General features: G+C 52.1%; 1 long non-coding RNA gene across 1 annotated transcript; it reads right to left on the reverse strand.

Annotated features, from left to right (window-relative positions):
• Nucleotides 1-430: 430 nt before the first annotated feature.
• Nucleotides 431-5,196, reverse strand: LOC129480993 (uncharacterized). Its single transcript, XR_008657218.2, has 3 exons — nucleotides 4,719-5,196; nucleotides 3,022-3,138; nucleotides 431-1,144 (listed from the first exon to the last, which is right to left on the reverse strand). It is a non-coding gene; the product is annotated as an uncharacterized lncRNA (long non-coding RNA).

The following is a 5,196-nucleotide window of genomic DNA, read 5'->3' on the forward strand; positions in this document are numbered from 1 at the left end:
GTACCAGAATCTGGCCACACTCATTAGGGAAAGTCCATGGAGGAATGCACCATGGTGACTTGCTACCTCACCCTACTCCACAACGGCTTTTCCTGGGTCTTTAGTCTGAGACCCGGGGTGGGATGGATAGAGAAAGAGAGAAGGCCAAAGACCAGAATGGCAAGGAAGGAGGTTATGCCCCATGGTCAGACTATGATAGGACAGATACAATGAAGGAGACAGAAATTAAATTCTTACCAATAATCAAATCCTCCCAACCTGGAACCTCCTTCCCAAAGAGGCACTGCCACTTGCCAGCTTGACATTAACTATGTCACTTCATTTATCTGAGCCAATAATAATCCCCTCCCTAGAGGATCGCTATTACGATTCAGTATGATAAGGACAGTTGATTCCATTTGGAAGGCTTTCCATTTGGAAGCCTCAACGCTCTTGAGGCTGCTTCAGTAACCTGCCCAAGCACAGTCGATGCTGGTGTGAGCAGACTGGATGGAGTCAGGCTAGGCCCGGGGCAGGATGGGTGCCAGTGTGACGGATCTGGGCCCAGAGAGGCTGCCAGGGCTGGAAGGCACAGGGGGCTGTGGCTGGCAGGGTCTGGGCCCCGGGTGTTCCTGGGGCAGGGGAGGGGGTTGTGCACCGAAGCCCAGTCCTCCTCACCCCCAGGAAATCAGCAGTGTGTGCCTTTGGGGCCCCACTGGCTCCTAAAAGCCCAGGGACAGAAGATCCAGGCTCCACTTCTTCCTGGCTGCGTGACCTCCGGCAGGTCGTGCACCCCTCTGAGCCTTAGTTTCTTCATCCGTGAAATGCAGCAATGATGCTGAAAGTTCTGTCTCCATTCTCCCCTGTAACAGTAGAGCTGATTTTTTCATTGAGCTCATAATCACTGGAATAAATACATTTTCTTGGCAGAGGTGTTGCTGTGTGACTAAATGCCAATCAAAGGCAAGCAGGAGCTCCCTGTGAAAGATTCAGCAAGGATCCTTAAAGGAATGGGTGAGTCCTGTGTTGTCCCTTGCCTTTTCCCTGAAAACTGGAGTGAGGTGTTAGGCCGGAGCTCAAGCAGCTGTCTTACTCAATGAGGAGAAGCCACATGATGAGGATGGCATGTCCTCCAGGATAGTTCAGTGGTTAGGAACTGTGGGCCCTGAAACGAGAGGACCTGGGTTCAAATCCCTACTCTACCACTTATAAGCTATGCAACTTGGGGCAAGTGGCTTAGCCTCTCTATGCTTCAGCTTTCTCCTCTGTAAGACAGGGATAAAAGTGGTATCTCCCCCCTTACAGAGCTGACTTGAGGAGTAGGTGGGTTAATATGAAGCCTCATCCCACAGGGAATAAGGCTTCATAAGATAGTGGCTGGTACACAGGAAGTGTAATATATGTGTTGGCTGTTATGATACCATTTTATTTCATTTATTTTATTTTTATTTTTATTTTTTTCTTGATACAGAGTCTCACTCTGTCACCCAGGCTGGGTTGCAGTAGCATGATCTTGACTCACTGCAACCTGTGCCTTCTGAGTTCAAGTGATTCTCCTGCCTCGGCCTCCGGGGTAGCTGGGACTGCAGGTGTGCACCACCACCACACCTAGCTAATTTTTGTATTGTTAGTAGAGACGGTGTTTCACCATGTTGGCCAGGATGGTCTTGAACTCCTGACCTCAGGTGATTCACCCGCCTCGGCATCCCAATGTGCTTGGATTACAGGCATGAGCCACTGTGCCCAGCCAATGATCCAATATTAAACATCTGCAGGGCTTCTCTGTATAGTTCAGGGATATGAACCCCCCTGCCCCCCATGTCTCCCAGAGCTTCCTCTCAGTCTGGACTTTTTCCTCGGGTGAGTGTACCCCTGGGGCAGCAATGCCAGGGAGCTTTATTAAGCCAGGACACAAACAGCTTTGCCTGGAGAGAAAGCCCCTAGCCTGAGCCACTGGGAGCAGGAAGCAGAGACTGGGCCTCTCGGTTGGAGTCCGCAGGAGGGATCCAGATGAAGTTCTTGGGAAGAGAGAAAGAGAAATAAGGTCTCCTGACTGGACACGGACCCCAGACAGGAGTCTCCCCTCTCTGGGCCTCTGGGGACTGGATTAAATCAGAGGTCACAGCTCATATGCCAGCAGCATAAAGACCAATATAGAAAATGAGTGAAGTTGTTTTGGTGCGAGGCAGCAGGGAGTGGTGGGGACTGGGGCAGGGGTCCTTAACCCATCTGAGGGGGGGTGGGGCACCATGCAGCTCCAGCAGACCTGCTCTGCAGCTAAGTGGGCCCCATGTAGGCAAATCTTTCACTATTTCAAAAGGAATATAAATTAAATTGGAATTCTTTGTGAAATCTGACTGTTCAGTGTTGGCTCCATTGAAACAAATAAAACCCTGAGCAAGGCAAATAAAAATCCGGGGGTGGCGTGGAGGAAAGGGGCAAGTGGCTGGGAGTGTGTCCCTCCCGGGCAGGTGCTCAAGGAGGCGAGCCTGACCACTCAGCACCTCCCTGCTGGGCTCAGGATTGCAGTGGGGGTTGAGCAGAGGCAGGGGGTCTGCTCTGCAACCTCCAGCCACACCCTGGCTCCCTGAACTTCAAGTTCTTCCTCTGAGAAATAGAGGGAGTCTTTGGCTTCCCAGAGCTGATGGGAGGCAAGATGGGAAACCCTGAACCCTTAGGAATTGAGCAAGAATGGATTTGCAGAGGCCCTGGGGCCAGCCAGACCTGAAGGCAGCTCCTGCGTGAGGAAGCACCCCCGCCCCCCTGCCCTGAGGAGATCCTGCCCAATGGTGTAGGTGGGGTTAGGGTGTTACTGTGGCTTTGGGGTCACCGTGGAGCATGTGGGACCTGTTAGATTGGATTGTTCATCCTGACCTTTCACTCAGACACCTGTAATAGGATTACACAGGTGGCCTTGCAGGGCCACCCCACAGAGGGGGTAGAACACGCTCATTTACCCTGATACTACAGGCTTGGCCAAGTGAGTGGCTTTGGCCAATGGAACTTCAGCAGACTTGGCACGGGCAGGGGCTTTCAACGCACCTGTGTGGTGCACCTCTCGTGCTTGTGCTGCCCACCAGGCAAGAGCATCCCCAGGTCTCTGCTGCTCCCCAAATGATCTGCACCCACAACTTGAAGCAAAACCATGCCAGCTGACTCCTGAACCAGGAGAGAGAAAGTAAATGGTTATTTTGGAAGCCACTGAGGTCCAGGGCTGTTACAGCACTGTTGCAACAGAAACCTGTTTCTCAGGCCCAGGAGAACACAGGCCTCCTCAAGTCCTCTTCAGCTTGCTGCACGGAAGCGCTCACTCCACCTGGTCATCCACTGTCCCAGAAGCCCCTGTGCCCCTGGCCCTGGGGCAAATAGAGAGACTCCCCCTGGAGTGGGACCCCCAAGCTTGGATCCTACAAAACTGGAGCCAGCCCCTACACCCTTGCTGTAGGACCTTGGATAAATCACTTCTCCTGCCAGGGCCTCACCTGCAGAATGTGGGGATCTCACCTCACCCACAGGGAGATCCAGAGGGGCCATGAGATCCCACAGGCCTGCCATAGGGTGAGGGTGGGCTGCCCAGGGCTGGCAATTGGGCTCCTCAGGAGGGGGAGGGACTGGCTTGCCATAAATCTGTCTGCAAGTGGACTGGGCAAACTCACTCCTGAGGAAACGGAGGCCTCACCCATGCAGGGCACGATTCCAAGTTCATTGTGGAATCTGCCACTCTAGCCTGAAGAAAAAGCAAACAGGGTTATCCAGCACCAACTCTACACCATCCCTGTGGGCATGAGCCACACTGCCTGGGGACTGGAATAAGTTAGGACAGCTCTGAGCCTTAACTAAAAGGATATGTATACAGTTAATCATTCCTTAAACACAAAGGGCTCCATTTTCTCCTAGAACACAGTGTGGAGGTAGACGCTGCTGATGTTGGTTCAAGGGCTTGACAATGTCTTTGAGAACCAACAAACCGTATTTCCTCTTGCCATCCTCACTGTTTGGTGTTTTTTGTTTGTTTGTTGTTAATCCTTTGTTGCCTCATGGCCACAAGATGGCTGCTATGGCTGCAAGCATTTCGTCTTTATACAACTCCATTCAAGGTAAGAAGAGAATAAACAGGAAAAGAGGATTTCTTATTATCAGAAAGAAAAATGTCCTGAGAAGCCCCCCCTTTATCTGTGGCCAGGAACGAACCACACAGTCACCCCTAGCAACTATGTGGGTAAGAAAGTAGTATCCTGGGAAAAGGACTAGGATGGTTATGGCAGCCTGAGACTCAGCATAGTTCCCCTACAGAGTTGCACATGTTGCTGCTTAAACAATATCAGGCCCATGTTGGCAAGGCAGGAGGAGGAATGGCTCCAAGGTGAACAGTAACAGTGTGGGCTGGAGGTCCAGGACTCCAGTGAGTTCTATCAAGGGGAGTGTACCGGGCAGGGCTTTTAATTATAAGCCACAGAAGCCACTCAGTGGTAAAGGACAGATTCTACTTTGTTGCAAGCAACAGAATTCACTTTGTTACAAACAGCAAGTTCTACTTCGTTACAAACAGCAGACTCTGGGAAGACCAGAGAAGCAGGCTTGGATGATCCACTACCAGGAACAATACAGCCAGGGAGCTCCCACCCAATCTCACCACAGGACTGTCCTAACTACAACACAGCTACCGCCACAGCCCACCTCTTGGTAGAGGCTCCACCACAGCCACCCCAGTGGAAACAGGCATCTGCACTACGTCGTACCTGCTTGCCAGGAGATCATGCTCCTCCACGCCCAGCTAGCTCACCTTGCCCACGTTTACTTGCTTCCAAGTCTTGTGCGTCTGATCGGTGGAAGCTAGGTCATGTGTCTGCAGGGGAGTCTGCAAAGTGTGTTTATCTTCTTTGGGGGGAAGGAGGGACTCACAATGTAGTCCCGTGTCTCACTGTGGAGAGACAACTGCTGCAAGGGGGCCGAGCACGGTGGCTCATGCCCATAATTCCAGCACTTTGGGAGGCCAAGGCAGAAGGATCACCTGAGGTCAGGAGTTCAAGGCCAGCCTGGCCAACATGGTGAAACCCCATCTCTACTAAAAATACAAAAATTAGCCCGGCGTGGTAGCAGGCACCTGTAATCCTAGCTACTCGGGAGCCTGAGGCAAGAGAATTGCCTGAACCCAGAAGGCAGAGGTTGCAGTGAGCGGAGATGGTACCTTTGCACGCCACCCTGGGCAACAGAGGG

Source organism: Symphalangus syndactylus, chromosome 4, assembly GCF_028878055.3.
Source record: "Symphalangus syndactylus isolate Jambi chromosome 4, NHGRI_mSymSyn1-v2.1_pri, whole genome shotgun sequence".
NCBI lineage: Eukaryota > Metazoa > Chordata > Mammalia > Primates > Hylobatidae > Symphalangus > Symphalangus syndactylus.